The 20091-nt window shown below is 45.6% G+C and overlaps 1 protein-coding gene across 1 annotated transcript in view; it reads right to left on the bottom strand.

The window, feature by feature from the left end:
• HYAL2 (hyaluronidase 2) overlaps positions 1 to 20091 on the bottom strand; it is a 79042-nt gene that overhangs the window by 35919 nt on the left and 23032 nt on the right. The window lies entirely within an intron of this gene.

Here is a 20091-nt window from a genome sequence, read left to right as displayed (position 1 = left end):
AAAATAATAATAATCTTGTCCTATCTTGGGAATTGGAACGTTCCCCTTCTCGTAATCAGGTTAGTAAACCTGTATGTCATTTATGCAATGCTCCTGCAGAGGAATAGGGAGGGAAGACGCGACCAAGAGGTTCACGCAGATGAGACAGTAAATCTCTTCTGGGAAAGTTTGTATGGTTATGTGCAAAAAGACAAGAGTATCTCTTCTAAACAGCAATGGGACAAACTGTGGAAATTGACATCGGACGTAAACCACCACCACCACCACCCCGATTACCTGATGTGCCTTGAAATCCCCCACCTCCCCGAGTTACAGTACTACCTGCATATACTTCATAACCTTGTGGGTTTCCAAATCCTTGTGTGTAAATCTTTGTAGATATATCATGTACAAACAACCACTTTGTATATAATTGTGCTTTGGCAACGTACTGTATGCTTTGGTAGTTTGTTGGTTCAATTAAAAAAATCTTGTCCTATCTTGCAGAAACCAGGGAGGGAACTTGGAACCTTCTGCTCTTCCCAGAGTGGCTCCATCCCCTGAGGGGAATATCTTACAGTGCTCACACATCAAGTCTCCCATTCAAATGCAACCAGGGCAGACCCTGCTTAGCTAAGGGAACAAGTCATGCTTTCTACCTCAAGACCAGCTCGCCTCCTGATCCCTGAACTTTCCTTCTGTCTGCATCCATGTGGGAGGTAGTATTTTGGAATGACCGCAGCCTTTTTAAAAAAAGAAAAAGAAAAAAGCAATTTGGGAGGGGATATTTTGGAGTGGAGAAGTGACCAAAGTGCTTATCCATTCCCCTCCCAGCCACTCCATATCTCCTCCTTCTTGGAGGAGCTTCCTCCCCCAACAAGGCTCCAAATGCAGTTGCCCCACAAAGCATATATTTGGAGCTCCATGCTGGGGAGCAGCTTGGGGACGCAATTGGGAGAAGAGCTGGGTAGAGAAGGGCCACACACACACACACACACACACACACCACTTCTGTGTTGTAAGAGTCATCCCCATCCCGTTTCAAAGTAAACACGTGATATGTTCCATGAGTTTGAGAGTAAAGGTTAGTTAGGTAGTTTGGTTTCCAAATAGAGTCTGACTTGAAGCAATGACATGCCCATACTTGCGGAAGAAGTTACCTTGAGGTGAAGTATTTTTTTAGATGTGGTGACATCTAGGATGAGAGCAGGGGCGTAGCTAGGGGAGAGGGGGCCCATGTTTGCCCCACTCCCTGGCAGGCCCTCAGGGTGAGGGAGATTATGAATAGGGAGGGGTGAAGCTAGGTGGCCCTCAGGAGCTGGGGGGCCCCAGGGTCTTTGAACCCATCTGCTCAAGTATAGCTATACCCCTGGATGGGTGGATGGGGGGGGGCAACTATTGGATATTACAGAAATTGGTAAGACAATGGACCAGGACTTTAATTATGGGCAGGGGTTTTGGCAGCAGGTTCTGGAATCCAACAACAAGAAGTATGGCTTGGCACATGGGATGAGATTTATATCTCTCACTGAGCTGGGATCCTAGCAATAATCTCATTCTGAATCACACTAAAAGTATGGGAAAGGTGATTACTTATAGCAATAGTTCCATTCATTAGCACTTCCAGCAAAAGAAATAAAAAAGAGAATAATCTAGGAGTCAGTGCATAAGCTCGTGTCCCACCAGCACAGTGATGAGCACCTAAGATGAGCAGGTAATACTATTATATTGTGAAAGAGGATTCAAGACTCCTGTGCTTCTTGCTACAGAAAAAGAGTCTTGCAGTGCATGCCGAAAAGGCAAGAATGCAAACCGAGGTGCTGGATGTTGGACATGGCTTGCACTACAGAAGCTCTTGGCCCTTTTGACTTGGATGGAAAGGGCTGCTGTGAAAGGAGAGTTCCGACCTGGCATCTTTAGAGCCTGCATCAGCAGAAAAGGGAACTGGAAGCAGCAAGCAGCTAGGAGATTTGCTGCATGGGAAAAGACAGGTCTGTCTTCTGGGTTTTGCAGGAGGGGACAGTTCCAGGAAAGAGTGAATTAGGGATTTTCCACTGGGAGCTGCAGAAAAATGAACTTCATATATCTCTTTTGTACATGATCACCAGGCAGGATCCCAAACTGCATTTGTTTTGTATGCTTAAGAGTACATCTCTGACAACAGCTCACATGGCAAACCTTGTTTGAGGCTTTAAAAAGTAGTTTGGGGTGAGCATGAGTGTGAAAAGGTGGAAGGTGGGATGCAGAAGGTATGTTACACATCTTGTATAGCTCAGAAAGAGAAGTGTCTGTCACACCAGTTGTAGCAGTGAAGTGCTCAGGTATTGGAACATCCACTTTAGGAAATTCCAAATGAGTTACTTTCTAGTACATCAGATAACAAAGTATATGAGATACACTATTTTCTTTGGGGTCAGTTGTGGAAAATCAATATTGATTTACCTTCTCCTTTAATATGCAAACTTGTCTTATCCTGAGTCAGACCTTGGGTCCATTTAGTTAGCATTGTCTATTATTTATGAATATGTACATTGTGCTTTCCAAAAGATGAGGGAACAGGTCCTCTGCCACGAGGGATTCACAATCCAAAAATAAACACAAGCACTGAGGTGCTGGCTTGCACCTCAGACATTCACGTGTCCACCATCTTGGATTGGGGTGGATGACATCATCACAAACTATGCCGTTGAGGTGTCCCTATGTGTCCCTACAGCTGTATCAAATTTGGATCAAATTGGTTAAGCGGTTTACAAGTTAGCCCACATGTGCCTCAAAAGTTTATGTGTCTACCATCTTGAATCAGGGTGGATGACATCACCACAAACTATGCCACTGAGGTGTCCCTATGTATCCCTACAGCTGCAGCAATTTTGGTTAAAATCGTTTAAGCGGTTCACAAGTTAGCCCACTTGCGCCTCAAATATTTACATATCTGCCATCTTGAATCAGGGAGAATGACATCATCACAAACTATGCCATTGAGGTGTCCCTGTGTGTCACTCACTGCAACTGTACTCAATTTGGTTCAAATGGGTTAGGCAATCCACAAATTAGCCCACTTGTGCCTCAGATATTCACATGGCCGTCATTTTGCATTGGAGTGGATGACATCATCACACACCATGCCGTTAGATGTGTGTGACATCATCACACACCATGCCGTCTCTGCAGCTGTAGCAAATTTGGTTCAAATCGGTTAAGCAGTTCACAAGTTAGCCCACTTACGCCTCAAACATTTATGCGTCCGCCATCTTGAATAGGTTTATATGACATCATCACAAACTACTACTACTACTACTACTACTACTATTATTATTATTATTATTATTATTACATTTATATCCCGCTCTTCCTCCAAGGAGCCCAGAGCGGTGTACTACATACTTGAGTTTCTCTTTCACAACAACCCTGTGAAGTAGGTTAGGCTGAGAGAGAAGTGACTGGCCCAGAGTCCCCCAGCTAGTTTCATGGCTGAATGGGGATTTGAACTCGGGTCTCCCCGGTCCTAGTCCAGCACTCTTAACCACTACAAAAAATTGGTTAGACAGTCTACAAATTGCTGCAGCTGTAGGGATACATAGGGACACCTCAATGGCATAGTTTGTGATGATGGCATCACATCACAGAGATGGAAGGAGTATACTGAAAATCTATACAGCAGAGAAGTCAACATCCAAGACACTGACACACAGACAGAAAGCCAGGTGATCTCATAAGCCTACTGGAAAGTAGGCTAACAAGGGAGATAAGGGAAGAAGCAGAGGGAAGTGGAGGCAGATAAACAGGGAAATAATGAGGTGATTTTCACGACTGCAGGAAAACAGGCGAAGGGAGCCTAGCATGCTTTCCTGCGGTCGTGTGCTGCAACAGGAGCTGTGCGGCTCCCGGCAGCAAACTGGAGAAAGTACACCCACCCTTGAATGAGGTTAGCGGAGCGAGCTCTCCACTAACTCCGTTTATGCGATCATGAGACTGGGAGGCTACAACAAGGGGTCTCCTCAGCGTGCCCTGCATACTTGTGCGGGGCATGCTGGGACCAGCCCAGCAGCATAGGCAAGCATATTTGCGCCCCCTCCTCGGCAAAGGGAGCCTTTGGGTCGTGTGGTGGAGAGAAGCTGGCAGAAGCTGTGTGTTACTGTGTGTTGTTGTCGACTTGAGGAAATGGTTTGGGCTTCTTGGTCTCTTCTTGGGCGCTCAAGCCAAGGTGTCTCTCGTCCAGGGGGAGGGGGGTGGTGTTGTGGTGGGGGTGGGTCCCCTCAATATGTGATTATTTCTTAGGCTTAGTTTCAGTAGCATATGGACTTCTAGGGAGTTGTGTCAAAGGCTTCACAGAAAAAGTGGATTCTGAAGGAGGGAGGGAAAAGGTGAGGGACATCCTGCAGGAGTTCTGGGTAGAAGTTCCAGGCTTAAGGGACAGTAAATAGTTAGGGCACAACTGTGGTAGGGAGCAGGAAACCTTTGGATGGTTGAGGATCCTGGAGCTGAAGGAGCATGGTCCAGGGGCGTAGCAAGGTTGGAGGGGGCCCAGAGACAAGATTTTAAAATGGGCCCCTCGCGGATATACACACACAAACACACTTCACAATAGATCGTGCACTCACACTCACATCCCCATTATAAATACGGTGAATATCTAGTTCACATTTAATCTAGTTTTTTTACTCTCTGCTCCTGCCGATCTCCAAGAGACTCAACATAATTCATAGGGGGTGCAACATGGGCGGGTGGGGAATCATGTGATGTGCCTCTGGGGGGCCCCTCAAGGCAGTAGGGCCCCAAGACGACTGCCTCCCCTTGCCTAATGGTAGTTACGCCCCTGGCATGGTCACATACAGGAGTGTAATCAGAGATGAGAATAGAGGAACAGGACGGAGCTCTTTGAAGTGATGGACCAGGACCTTGTGCTGGACACCAGAGTGGACAAGAAGGCAGTGAAGGGATTTAAGGAGAGGTGTGATGTGGTCAGTGTGACCAGTGAGATGAATTCTTTTGGCATTTGAATGCTGCATGGAAGTGAGGGGAGCTAATGGATGACCAGAGAGGATAAGGCTACAGTAGTCGAGTGGAGAGATAACCAGAACATGAACTGGAGTATCTGCCAAGAGCTCTCTCTGACTTTTAGGCAAAAACTCTAGTTCATCTCTCCCCTTCACTACTACAGCCTTTCTCTATGCCTTTCTCTCTGACTTTTCAGCCTTTCTCTCTGACTTTTAGGCAAATACTCTAGTTCATCTCTCTCCTTCACTACTACAGCCTTTCTCTATGCCTTTCTCTCTGACTTTTCAGCCTTTCTCTCTGACTTTTAGGCAAATACTCTAGTTCATCTCTCTCCTTCACTACTACAGCCTTTCTCTATTCTTGCAGTGTTGTAAAGGGAGGATTGTGAGAGACTAAAAATGTCAAGTAAGGGAGGGGAGAGGAGTGAAAGATAAAACCAAGGCTTTGCACCTACTCAATAAGGTGGATGGTGGTGATATTGTCAACAAATAAGGAGACAGTACAAGGAAATGGAGCAGTGGGGAAATTGCTTGACTACCAGGCTGGTTCAGATCCCTGCTGGTATGTTTCTGAGACTTTGGGAAACACCTACCGGTGAAATAAGACAAGGGTTGAAGAATAGAACAATATCAGACCTCTGAAAAGTATACAGTGTACTGTGCTTGATTGGCCAGCAAACTCGCCTGACCTGACCCCATAGAGAATCTATGGGGCATTGCCAAGAGAAGGATGAGAGACATGAGACCAAACAATGCAGAATTGCTGAAGGCCGCTAATGAAGCATCCTGGGCTTCCATAATACCTCATCAGTGCCACAGGCTGATAGCATCCATGCCACGCCGCATTGAGGCAGTAATTGCTGCAAAAGGGGCCCAAACCAAGTACTGAATACATATGCATGCTTATACTTTTCAGAGGTCTGATATTGTTCTATTCTTCAATCCTTGTCTTCTTGGTTCCATGTAATATTCTAATTTTCTGAGATTGTGGATTTGGGGTTCTCATGATCTGTACGCCATGATCATCACAATTATAACAAATTAAGGCTTGATTTATCTCGCTTTGCATGTAATGCGTCTGTCTCATATATCAGTTTCACCTTTTAATTTGCATTACTGAAATTAATGGACTTTTGCACGATATTCTAATTTTCCGAGTTTCACTTGTATATCGGGCAGCAGGGATATAGGAAGATGCTGAAAAGCATCATCTCACACTGATGAGGAGGAGGCAATGGTAAACCCCTCCTGTATTCTACCAAAGACAACCACAGGTCACCAGGAGGCACACTTTACTTTCACAAGGAGGCTTGGAAGGAATGATGAGAAGTTCAGCCTTCTTTGGGATTATGGTGGTGGTGATGGTGATGATGATGGTGAGGAATCTAAACAGAAATATCAGACAGACAGTTGGAGATATGAGACTGGATGGAGGAAGGAAGTTCTGGGGTAGGGAGGTAGAGCTGTGTGTCACCAACATATGAGTGGTCCTTAATGAGATTACCAAGAGACAGTGTACAGAGAGAGAATGGAAGGGGGCCAAGAGCAGATCCCTGAGGGGCCCTAAACTTTAGTACCAACCTGACCCTTGCAAGCTTTGCAAGGAGCACCTTACCTCACACTACGTACAAAGCTTGCAGAAAGCATGAAGAGGGAAGAGGAGGCTGCTAGCAATCATTCCTCCTCCCTGCGTCCAATGCACTTGACTAGCAAGCCAGAGGTTGCCGGTTTGAATCCTCGCTGGTATTTTTCCCAGACTATGGGAAATACTGATATCAGGCAGCAGTGATATGGGAGGAAAGGCATCATCTCATACTGCGCGGGAGATGGCAATGGTAAACCCCTCCTGTATTCTACCAAAGACACCCACATGGCTCTGTGGTCACCAGGAGTCGACACTGACTCGATAGCACACTTTACCTTACAGGAGCCAGAAGCCAAATTGGGAGGGATCTAGAGAAGAGTTGGCGGAGAGAAAGTCAAGTGGGAGTATAGAGGCAAAGGGCAGAAGGGAGATTAAATGGTAGTCAGAGGCAAAGGATGGGTCATTTTGGCTTCCTGCTGCTAACTGAGCAAAGAGGCACCTTTTACAAGTGGTGATTCTCTTTATTGAGCAGGGGGAGAGCAACTGGCCCTTTCCAGCAGCACAGCATCCTTCCAGTGGCTGTTGCTGGTGTCTACCTTAGGCTTCTTTTTAGATTGTGAGCCCCTTGGGTGGGGACAGAGATCCATCTTTATCTATCATCAGTCATCATCATCATCATCATCATCATCATCATCATCTATATATCTATCTATATATATATAATTCTCTAAAGCGTACCCGTGGTTAATCCCATGTGTGGAAGCTCTCATGAGAGTTCGCAAGCAGAAGTGGGGATTTCATATGCCGATAGGGAGGAGGAGTCTGTGAGAGCAGAAGCATCATGGTGATTGGGCAGTGAGGATTCCATATGCAGACAGGGAGGAGGAGCTTGTGATGGTTAAGGTCAGTTGGAATGCAACTGTTACTGGTTGGAAGGTGTTCTTGATTGTAGAGGAGAGGAATCTACCTATCTATATAAAAGGACAGTGGGCAAGGGTCTGCGAAGAGAGGGGTCATGAGGGAGGAAAGATCCCCTTCAGGAGAAGAGGCATTGAATTGTGTGAATTAGATGAGGAAACAAGATGAACAAGGTCTGTTAATTCAGGAAGGGAGGGAGAGAGAGAGAGAGAGAAGGAGAGAGAATGGAGGGAGGAGAAGAGTGAGTGGAGAAGAGAGAGAAGGAAGGGAGGGGAAGAAAGAGAGAAAGAAGGGTGAGGGACGGGCCTGAGCCTGTCAGCAGCCTGAAGGGAATGGGTAGCCATGGTGGCGGCAGCAAGGAAGGGCCCAGTCAACCACTGCTGCTGTTTGGGGCTACCGAAGCCATTGGCAGAGGGAGGCAGGCAGGCAAGGGACGGGCCTGGGCCTGTCAATAACCTGAGGAGAACAAGCAGCCATGGCAGTGGCAGCAGCAAGGAAGGGCCCAGTCAACCGCTGCTGCTGCTCCTGTGGGGAGGAGCAGGAGCGGGGCTCGGGTGAGGAGGTCTCTGGGGATAGGGGGCTGCAGCTTGGCCAATAGGTGCCAGCAATGCTGCAACTGCAACCAAGAGCGGTGAGGGGGATGGAGTAAAGGGATGGAGGAGTGACCAAGAAGGGTGAGGAGGAGGGAAGCAACGGGATGGAGGAGGAGCAGGAGAAGGAGGAGCAGGAGCAGGAGTGCAGCTCAGGTGAGGGTGGAGAGATCTCTGAGGTGAGGGGGCCTGTGGCAGGGGGTGAGGGGAGCAATCAAGTACTAGCATGCAGATGTTCTGTGCGGGTTAAGCTGGTTTATTTTTATTTCTCTATGAAAACCTCTTTGGGAACTTTTGTTGAAAAGGGGTTCTCTGTGTGTGTGTGTTTTAAGAAGAAGAGACACAGTAGCCGATTTGAATGCCATAAGGAAGGAGCCAGAGGGGACAGTCAAGCTTGTGATGTGGTGGAGGGATCATGACCTCTGGTGCGAGTTGCGTGGGAGGAGGAGAGATCATCAAGGGAGAGGTAACAGTGGCAGTGTGTCATGATGGGAGCCAGGTTTAGTTAGAGCAAGTAAGTGGAGAGATTGAGAGAGGAAAAGGTCATGAATGGCGACTGCTTTCTGGATGAGGGAACACAATTCTAAAAGGAGCACGAGAAACGAAGCAGGAAGGGAGCAAGCAGCAAACAGGAATGAGATTAGGTGAGAGAGGTTGGGAGGGTACCATAATGTTGGAGCCAATTCCCAGCAAGCAAGGAAAGGGGTAAGGATGTTGAGAGTCTGGAAAAGTGAAGAGTTGGGTAGAGTAGTATGCATCCAGGAGTGGTGTGCATCCAAATGTGCAGCTTTCCAGTGGCCTGGCTACAAATGGGTACCAATTGCATGATGACCTTTGGCACCTCCTGACAGTTGGTGTGTTGGCCAACAGCTCATGTAGTAAAACAGAGACTGAGACTTATCTCCTAAAACTAGTTATGAATATGACAAATATTTATATAGCGCTTTTCAAAAAAAGTTCCTAAAGTTGCTGGTAAGAAAGAGAGAGGCTGGAAGAAGGCAGTCAACAGTAGCAAAGCAAGCACACCGACCTCCTGCGGGGAGCATTGCTCCAGAATCTCTTGGCCAGCTTCCCATGCAGTGAAGTGTCTACACTGAGTGGCAGCAGCTCTTCATAGTTCCCAGCAAAGATCTTTCCCAGCCCTACCTGGACAGCAGGAGGAGATCTTTGGCATGCAAATGGGTGCTCTGCCCCAAGCTAGAGCCCTCCCTTAAACCTTAACATGTCTTTAGAGTCTCTCTTATGTTTTTGCCTTCTGTATTGCTTTGAGTCAATCCACTCTCTCTGATTGACTCTATTAATTCTGTATCCATCAGTGGTGGTGGTGGTGGGGGGGGAATCAACACAATAAACTAATGCTGATCTTCCATATTAATTTCCCTGAAATTAATGTTTTCCATGAAATCTGTATCAAGATCGTTTCCATGAAAACTACATCAACACAGATCCGTAATCTTGCTTGTATTCCAGTTTGTCAAATTCATGTCTTTATTATGCAGGATTCAGGAGCCTCTCATTTGTCAATGGTCAGTTGAGTCTGGAACAAAGCAGTTAACTTGTTCCAACATGCCAGACTGGGCAGGATATTGAATCTCTCCATTACACTTGTTGAAACAGTTACCAAGTCTTAAAAGCTGATCTCACTCTTTTTCAAGGGTGCAGGCCTGTACTGTGTTCAGCAGTGAAGTATATACTTTTATACTACAACAAACAGGAAAATATTAAATTTAGAGAGTGGAAATGCGTGGTTTTGTGATTGGAGGAATGATGTTTCTTAGAAATGGTTTCAGTGTATCTCAACTATTTTATGGCTTATCCTTGATATGTGGAATACTTTATCATTTATATTTTATTGTTGCTTACAATATCACAGGCTTCCTTCAAGAAGCTCAGCGCGGTATATGTGGTATGTTCCCAGCCCCACCATTTTATCCTCCCAACAACTTTGTGAAATACGTTAAGCTAAGAGAGAGTGATTGGCCCAAGATCACCAAGCAAGCTTCATCACCGAGTGGGGATTTAAACCCATCTTAGCCCAATACTCTAACCACTACACCATACTGGCTCTTAAAGGTCATGTTTGACAAAGGTCATGATCAATCAAACAAGCAACCATAAGAGTGCCTGTGGGACCAGAAATAAGACTGAGGTTCAGGAAGAACCCTCAGGGAAGCTGAGTTGAATGGAAGGAGGAAAAGGCTTTCTGGGAGAGCTAGCACTAGGGATGTGCATGAGCCAGGGTTCGAACCACGGTTCAAGCACAGTTCGAGAGCTTTAATAAGGAGGAGAGCAGGTCCTTACCTGTTCTTTGCTGCCCCATGCAGCTTCCTGCTGGGCCGGCATGCATCCCAGTAATCCCTGCATGCTGCCAGCACACACACAGAGTCCATAGATGCATGGGCACCATTTGCATGGTTAGCAACACCATGCTGTCTGCACAGATGGTGCCCACACATGTGCAGATGGATTATTGGGGTGCATGCCACCCCAGCAAGAAGCTGCAGGGGGCAGTGGAGAGCCTATAAGGACCTGTTCTCTTTCTTAAAGCTCTTGAACTGTGCTCGAACCACAGTTCATGCACATCCCTAGCTAGCACTGTGATGGCACAGCAGGAGAAAGAAGAAAGAGGTGGGAGAAGAGCCTTTAAAGTACTGGGCCCTCTGCCCAACCTTTGAACCTCACTTAATGCCAAAGTATCTGAATGGCAGGGTAGTTATATGGGACTGGAATGGTATCCAGGAAAGGAAACAGCCAGTGAGTCACCCTTTTAGAAGGACCAAGAAAGAACAGAAGGAACAGCTGTTCAAATTCAGATCCAAGCCAGCTCTGTGGGTAGTGTGGATAAGCAACACCAAACAACATATACAAGGGCATAACACAAAGCCAGGGAACTTAAAAACTTTGGGGACAGTATAGTCATACCTTTATTGGGCTTAACCAACTTTTAAAATATGGTATGCAAGCTTTTGAGTAGCACAGAACTTTTCCATAAGCAGAATTTAAAAAAAAAAACTTTTAAAAGAAAGAAAAATGTTTCTGAGAGCAAGCATAATGTTAAGCTCTGACGAGTTTATTTCAGCAATTGAGTGGTAATGGGGGATGTTATTTCAGACTAATTGAGTTAGAACAGTGAAATTGACTTCTGGAACAGAGAGTTCAAAAACTAACAATTTTCCACTTCTGCCTCTAGTTCTAATTGAAACTAAAGGCAGAAAACAGAAGTAAGTGAAAATGAGATAGTGCACATATTAACTGGCAACTAATTTTAGAAAACACACCAGTTATAAGTTAATTTCTAAAATTAAGCTGCTGCTTTACAACCAAAGGATGTAGTGCAATCTAGCGTTATATTCAGAAGCTGAGTATCAGAGGCTTAACATCCCTGAGGTTGCAGCTCGATGTGTCATTTGAGCATTTTAAGACAATAACTGTGAGATCAGTGTGATAGTTCCTGAAAAATACAGTTGGAGGGAGCAGGCAAGAGAACACTAACATAGAAAAGACCCCTTTCTCCAAGAACCCAATATGCAGGTTCTCTAGTTTCCTACATTCTACAATTTTCCAGATGATGAAAGATAAATTCCAGCACGTAGTCAGGAAGTGACATCTTTGCTTTCTCATTCACTCACAGGATAGGACAGAACAGGGAAGGAAACACCTCTCCCTCACCCCATGTTTTTGCCCCCCCTCAAAATGGATCAATGGGAAATTTACCAGCAATGCTGCCTGCAAAACGTTTTTTCCCCCCACTCAGAGCCAATTATGACTTGCAGAACTCTTATCTGATCTGAAAATGGTTGATTTGTTGGTCCTTTCATCATGTTAAAATCCAAAAGAGGTAGGCCTGATCAAATTCATCACATCCTCACCAGTGCTGAAAGTAAATCTAAGAAACCTTGATCAGGTATTTTTAATAAGTTCACCTTATTACATATGATAAAAGCATAGACATTAATCACTTTACAGGTATATTGCCATTTTTAAGCCTGTAAAAGCAGACATGACTTTTTCTCTGCTCTGCTTGTAAATGTGGTTCATTGCAATGCACTGAATATTAGGGCTGGTGGCCGTGTGTGTGTGTGTGTGTTGTATGCAAAACACCCATCTGCATCCCCCTTTTGTATTTACAGGCAGCCCACCAACTTCACAGTGGGTGTGATAAGGCAAATCCTTGAAGGTCCCCTCAATTAAAAAAAATGGAATATTGGGGAGATAAACTTTATAAACCACTGTCACTATTGTGCTAATACAACCTTGGACAAAATGGAGACATGGATGGCAGGTGTCTGTATCTCTCTCTCTATAAAGCGGCTTGGGGCCTCATTGACTGATATGAAACTCCCAGACCAAACCACAGCAGATGGAAACATGCTGTTTTCGCAGATGGGTTCCAAACCTCGCCCAGACTATTATTTCTTTATTTATCATATTTTTATACCACCTGATATGTACACCTCTTGGCGGTGTACAAAATTTAAAACAATATTTAAAAATCAACGCAGATTAAAATCCATGAAACAATAAAAACAGCATAAAACAGTTATTAAAACAAATTATTAAAATTAATTCTAATTAAAAGTCTGCAAGAACAGGTGAGTCTTGAGGGTCTTCTTGAAAACAAACAGAGAAGGCGATGCTCTTATTTCAGTAGGGAGAATATTTCAAAGACCTGGCGTGGCCACAGAGAAAGCCTGGTCCCAGGTCACCACCAAACAAGCTGGTGGCAACCGTAACTGGACCTCTCCAGAAGATTGTAACAGGCAACAGAGGGGGCGCTCTCTTAAGTACCCTGGAGCCAAGCCATTCTTTATAAGTAATAACCAACACTTTGTATTTCCCCTGGAAACATATCTGCAGCCAGTGCAATTCTTTTAAAACCAGTGTTATATGGTCCTTTCGTGTTGCTCCAAAGACCAATCTGGCTGCCACACTCTGTACCAATTGTAGTTTCCAGACTACCTACAAAGACAGCCCCACATAGAGTGCATTACAGTAGTCAAGCCTGGAGGTTACCAGCATATGTTCCACTGTTTTAAGGTCATTCACCTCCAGAAATGGACGTAGCTTTCATATCAGTCACAGCTGATAAAAAGAGCACCTGGCCACCACCTCAACTGGTATATGCAACCAGGGAGAGCTTTGGGTCCAGGAGCACTCCTGTAACCCCATCCAGAACAGGCAGATCTAAGCCATCTCTTGGGTTCTGACCCCCCACAGTCAGTACCTCTGTCTTTTTTGGATTCAACTTCAGTTTGTTATCCCTCATCCAGCTCATTACTGTCTCAAGGCAGGCATTTAGGGAAGATATGTCATTTGCTGATGAGGTCGGCATGAAGAAATTAGAATCTGGGTGTCATCAGCATATTGATAACACCCAGCACCATACCTCCTGATAATCTTTCCCAGTGGTTTCATGTAGATATTCAAGAGCATTGGAGACAGTATGGAGCCTTGTAGAAGTCCACACTTTAGTTCGAGCTTTGCAGAGCAACACCAAGCGACACCATCTGGAATCTACCAGAGAGGTAGGAGCAAAACCACTGTAAAACAGTGCCACCCATTCCCACCTCCCTCAGGCAGTCCAGAAGGAACCATGGTTTATAGTACTGAAAGCTGCAGAGAGATCCAAAAGGATCAGCAGAGTCACACTCCCTCTGTTGATAGCCAGTTGGAAATCATCTATCAGGCCAACCAAAGCAGTCTCAACTCCACAGCCCACATGGAATCCAGTTTGAAATGGGTATAGATAATCAGACTCCCCCTGCCCCCAAAGGAAAACCCTGGAAAAGTTTATTCACTTCCCCAAAAATGCAGGAAAACTCTTCCATTGGAAAGCATGGGAATTGACAGCTCATAAAGCTACAAAATGGTTAGAATCACAATGAGATGCAGCAGTTATCTGAGTGGTCAGCACGGTACTTGCCTGCTGTACTGAACACTCAAATGGCTGTCACACCTGCTTGGAGCCCAGCTAGGCAGGGGCAGCATGGGGCAGACTCCCCATGAAATGCTGTGTAGGCCTCCCAAGCTTCTCACAGGATTTTGGGTGCCAGCAGCCATGACGTTCACAATTTTTTACAGTTATCCCCCCCACCCCCCTGCACTGCCACATGCTCAGAACTGCCATCACAGGAGGAATGCTTGCAAACTGCAAACCCATTTTACTAGTGTGTATGTATATCAGTATATATAAAGCTGCTTGGGCCTCACTCATTGACTGACTGACATGAAACTCCCAAATCAAACCACAAAAGTCAAAAACAGGCCATTTTATAGGTATGTTGCACACCGTGCCCAGATTACCAGAAAAAACAAACATCCTGGAATAAATGATCAATTTGGGAAATTAATTACTTTCTCCTGGGGGTTCCTCTTTTCTTTTTGTAATCTGGGTAAGGTCTGGAACCTACCTGTGAACTATTTGCTATGGTTTGGTCTGGGAGTTTCATGTCAGTCTGTGAGTCAGTGAGGCCCAAGCAGCTACACACACACACACACACACACATACACACAGAGAGAGAGAGAGAGAGAGAGAGACAGACACACACACACCACTTCAAGTTCAAAACACTCTTAGATTTTAACAATAATTAAAACAATACGTATATTAAAACAAAGACACCATCATCTTCTTTACAAGTCACTACACCTCTGAGTGTTTTTCATACTATTTGTGCCAAACATACATTTTCTTCATGCAGGAATGGCTTTGGAAGAGAAATCAAATGTACATTACAGATAATGCAGGTTTTCCATTTTTATTACAAGCCAAATTAAATCTTGTGTGTGTGACAATACCTTTAAACACATTTTTGTATTTATTACCCTGGTGTTCCTGTTCCTTCCTCTGAAGTGCTCAGAGCAGCAGAGACAGTTTCCCCATTTTTCTCTCTCACAACAAGCCTGTGAGGTAACTTAGGTTGAGAGACAGCGACAGGGTTTAAATCCAGCTCTCCTGGTCCAAGTCTAATGTGGCAGCCATTTGAGCACCCTGAGTTTCATAAGGATAAAACAGATGGGGACTTCTGTGTTTGCTTACAGGTATTGATGTTGGCACAATAGCATGGATATTCAAGGAGAAAGTGTGGCCGATAGCTAGAAATTTAAAAAACCTTTAGACAGCAAAGGAAAGTCTCCAGCACCGGAGAGAAGCAACAGCAGCAGCAGCAGGAAGAGCTGGGAAAGGAAGGAAATGATCTCAGGAGAGGTGGTGAGACAGATGAGGCACAAGCTCATCCAGGCAGATGGGGAGCAGGAGTACTGCCAAGGGAACCCCAGCCTGACCTTTATTGTTGAGTTCTACACAGAGAGAATGATCCAGAAAGGCGGAAATAACTCCATATTGCCAATTTGGAGATTAGTTTTGAACAGCAGATCCTCATCAAGAATGACCCAGAGCCTCTGCCCCTGAACATGAAAAACCCACTGCCCGATTCTTCCATTATGCTTTTGTTATAAGGATGCAGACCACGCCCCATGTACGTAGGGAGAAGAGTAAAAGGAAAAAGCAGGAGTCATATCCTCTGCAACAAGCTGTCGTAAGGAGGCAGCACGGAAGTGAATAAGCCAGTGTGGAAATTCATTATGGGGGAATATTGACTGCTCACAGCCATTCAGTTCAAAACGTTATCTGCATTACTCAACACAAATGACAATCCCAGACTGGAGCTAGGCTCCTCTCTGTATCTCTGTAGCTTTATAAGCAGACGCCATAGCAATGGATCCCACCATATATAAGGGAGAAATGGCAGACACTCCTCAAAGTCAAAGCAAACCTCACTTCTATTAAAAAAAACTTTCCCAGCACTCTGTCTCTGTCTCTGTCTCTCTCTATACACACACACACACACACACACACACACACACACACACACACACACACAATGTGGGCAATTTAGGACACAGTTGGGGGTGCAAATGTGTCTGCCCCAGACACTGGAGTTATCAGGGACAGGGAGCCAGTGCAGCTCCCATCTCAATGGTGTCCCCAAGTGTATGCCTTTACTTTCCCTATATAGAAAGAGGTACTGCACCTGCAGACAGTGTTTCAGTGGGGAAGAAACCTGCTCATCAACCACCCTTGAGGCTGGGTGGCCAGACTCTAACAATGGGGACTCCAAGGTGTGTGTCTGTGTGCACGGAGAGAAAGTGTTGTGTTCCCAATTGCTTTGCGGGGTGCAAGCCTTGCTTGTGCTGGTGTTTATTCATGCATTTGGCTTGTCACCTCATTTGTGTTTATGATGGGAATGGTGGGGCTTACCTTCTACAAAGCCTGAGTGGTGGGCTATTTTATTTGTCGCCATCTCTCCCTGCCTCAAGGGAGAAACATAGCCACTACCAGTGGCAGCTGTCTCAGTCCAATGCAACATCCAGGTGTGTGGGGGGAGGGGGATGGAACACAGTGATGCTAGGAGGCAGCCACCAGGGCGTTTTTTCACACAGGGCTTCTAGCTCACTTCTCATCCAGAATGGCAGGTGTGCATTCACATGTCAGCCAGATTTACCCCGAAGTCCCTGCGAGCTATTGGGGATAGATTCGGCTTTTTCATTGCATGTCAGAGTATAGCCCAGATTATATCCTGGTTAAAAAAATAAATCACTTTTTGCATCGGTTTTGGGGGTTCACTTTACTTTGAACTCGCAGTAAAGTCTGGCAGTAAACTCATGGTAAAGCCTGCTGTGTGGAAAACGCCCAGGAGGAGATCTAACTCTCCTTTTCCACTTTAAAAAGAGTTTTTTTTAAGCCCACTGCTCTGATCTGCTACAAAATGAGCCCCGCCTCTTTCATTGTGTAAATGTAATTTGGAACTTGGTTCAATTTTTCATCTCTTGGAACAAATGACTGAGCCTTTGTGTACAGACAGGGTTGCCAGCCTTCCAGGATTGACCTGGAGTTTCCAGAAATTAGGATCAGTCTCCAGGTCACTACTGAAAACAGACTTGGATATTTTAATGGCTTGAACATGTGACCCAAAAATGGGGTGGGTGGGGGAATTCTAGGAATAGCTTCAGTCAGAGTTGGCAACCCTTTGTTTAGAGCCCACAGAGAAACAATGCACTTGAGAATGGTTCTATTTGAGGAGCCTTATCACCTGTAGAGTTTGGTCTTCCCACCACACTGAGTTTTATTGGCTTGCTAGCTTAAATTTGCTTTAACCTACTGGCTCACATACTGACTAATGTCACGTGCATACAAGCAGGGGCGTATCTAGGGTGGGGCAGGCAGGGCACGTGCCCCGGGCGCCACTCGAAGGGGGGCGCCATTTCTTAAAATTAAAAAATGGCCGCCAAAAACAAAATGGCCACCATGCATGCTCAAATGGCTTCTAAGAGGCCCTAGGCCATGCCAAGCTTCGCAGAGGCCATTTGAGCATGCACAGTGGCAATTTTGTTTTCTGAGGCCATTAAAAATTTTTTTTAAATGGCCACTGCATGTGATCAAATGGTCCCCATGAGGCCCTAGGCCTTCCCAGGCCTCACAGAGGCCATTTGAGCATGCATTGCAGTTTCCAAAATGGCCACCAAGCCAATCTTTGCAGGCCCGAACAAGCCCGAAAATCAGCCCGGGACGGGCTGTGGCGGTGAATTAAGAGGCCAGCAGGGGGAGGGGGAATGGTGAGTTTGTCTTTGAATCAGTGTGAAATCTTTAGTATAAGGCCCACTGGGAGTTTCTTGCTCTCTTTCTCTCATTTTTACTGTCTTTCTGAAATACTAAAATATATTCCAAGTGGTGACACAGTTTACTCTGCATATCCTTTAATTATTTTCAGAGTATCTGGGAAAAGTCAAATTCTCCATTTATTTTTAAAACTTATGTAATAGTGATGCTACAATGCAGAGTAGAGAATTAGACAGGCACTTCAGTTTAGTTTTGCAAGTATACTTCCACATAGTATTTGGGCATTTCATGAGCCCCAACATACTGAAATTTGTAGTTTCCCAGCATTTTTTGGTCTGACTACGTCCACTGCTAAATAGTTTTTGAAATATTAAAAGAATAACGAGCTTGACTTGTATTTTTCAGCTGATATTATGGCAAAGTTATCTGAAAGATGGGTGTCAGATGTTTGGACATGGGGCGCAATTTCAGTGTTTGCCCTAGGCGCTATTTTCCCTAGATACGCCTCTGCAGACAAGAAAGTTATATGTGCACAAGCAGGGAGGGGTGATTCTTTTTTTTTTTTTTTTTTTTTGGCTGATCCTTCCAAATATGCCCCTGAGGGTTGAAGGATCTTCAGGAACATATTTTTAGTGGACATGGGGGAGCAGCAGAGGAAAGATCCATGGAATTGTCCTCCACAGCCCTCTTGCATGCATACTTTATGGGCACTGTTTTTGCCTCCTGTAAATTCAGTTGTGTTGTTGTCTTAGTATTTGCTGGTTTTATTAGACAGAGAGATGCCTTGAACATTTTAATGAAAACGAGATAACTAAAATCCTATAGTAAAGCAAATGAATAAGTGAGTGAATAAATAAACATTTTCCTGAGTCACCCTTGTGGAAAGCTGGGAGGAAGGCCGGTATATGCAAAGGATAGTAGGAGAGTCTCGAAAGGAAGCCGGTGTATGACCCTCACAAAGAGCCTGAATATGTACTTGAGAACAGACAGTAGGGGAAAAGGACCTCCTAGGTTATGAAGGGTTGAGGAGGTGGAAATTCTTCCGCCTCCACAATAGCTGCTACGCAGACAGACCGACAGAGTGATGGTGAGAATGAGGCATTCTACCCTGGACATCTTAGTAGCCAGACATTTTGGAGAGGTTCCAAGAAAAAGGATCAGAAGTAATCAAGGGCTTGGAGGGACTGGCTTAAAAGGCAAGATGAAAAGAAGGGAATGTGCACAGCATGTACTGAACAATGCCTGAAGGCCCTAAACGGCTACAAGCGCCTGCTGGGCGTAAACACCACAAAGGAAGTGCCGAGAGGAGGGAACCAAAGGGTGGGACTGGGCAGGGTATGGAGAGAAAAATAGAAGCTCAATCTCAGGAAAATCTACTAGACAATAAAACCTGGGAGGCAGTGGAACCAACTCCAGCCCACAGGAAAGGAGAGAGAATTCTCTAGCATGTGGGATTTTAACAACTATTGTATTACAGTAGTTTCTAAGCACCACCACCCCGCCGGCCCCACACACACACCACACACATACAGCTAAGACGGTATGTATACAGAAAGGTCGTTCACATGACCAAACAGAATGGTGCGGGAGAGGACAGGGAGACCTACCTTTCTCCCTGCACATGACCAAGGTTTGCTGGAAGGCTCTGCCACCTGCACAGCACACAAGCCGTGCTGCAGCAAGCAGCAGAGCAGGGAGTCAGAGGAAGAAGTCTTCCAGCATCCCTCAATGCACCGTCCCAGGAGCATAGTGCCTTGAGGGACTTCCCCAGAGCCAGGCGCTGCCTGTAGCCCGAGCACACACACAACCCAGCAGGTAGGGCTGCACAAGCCCAGATATGGCTGCTCATGTGCATAGCCTCAAAGACTGTTCAAAGAACCAAGAGAATGGGTAATAGAGGGAAACTGATATACCAAGTAGAAGGGTTTGTCCCAGGCCACTGCTGATTCCTTCAGACAGCAATAAGATGCACTAGGCAAGAGGCTGGTGAGCAAGTTCCAAGTGCAAGTCGACTCACCCTCCACACAGTCCTGCAGGCTTCTGTTTTCCTTCCCAGTGTGAATCCACATTCTGTTTAGATGCTGAGCAGGGCTCTTGCACAGTTTTTGCAGTGCCACCTGCTGACTAGCTTTTGTTCTCCAAGAAGAACTAGCCCTTTCCCTATTGGCCAGAAAGGTAAGAACCCATTATTTTTGGAAAGCAAGACCTAGCTGGCAGGGTGGCACTGCAAACATCGTGCAAAGATCCTGCTCTGCATCTGAACAGAGTGTGAATTCCTACTGGGAAGAAAAACAGAAGCCTGCAACAGGGCCACCTCTCCCAAATCTTGGGGGGAGGGGGTTGCCATTGCTTCCCACTTGCCTGCCCACAATGCTGCCTGCCTGGCTAAGGGCAAGGGAATGC

Source organism: Hemicordylus capensis, chromosome 2, assembly GCF_027244095.1.
Source record: "Hemicordylus capensis ecotype Gifberg chromosome 2, rHemCap1.1.pri, whole genome shotgun sequence".
In the NCBI taxonomy this organism is placed as follows: Eukaryota; Metazoa; Chordata; class Lepidosauria; order Squamata; family Cordylidae; genus Hemicordylus; species Hemicordylus capensis.
Note: the sequence above shows the minus strand (reverse complement) of the source record. Positions and strands in the feature narration are given on the sequence as shown.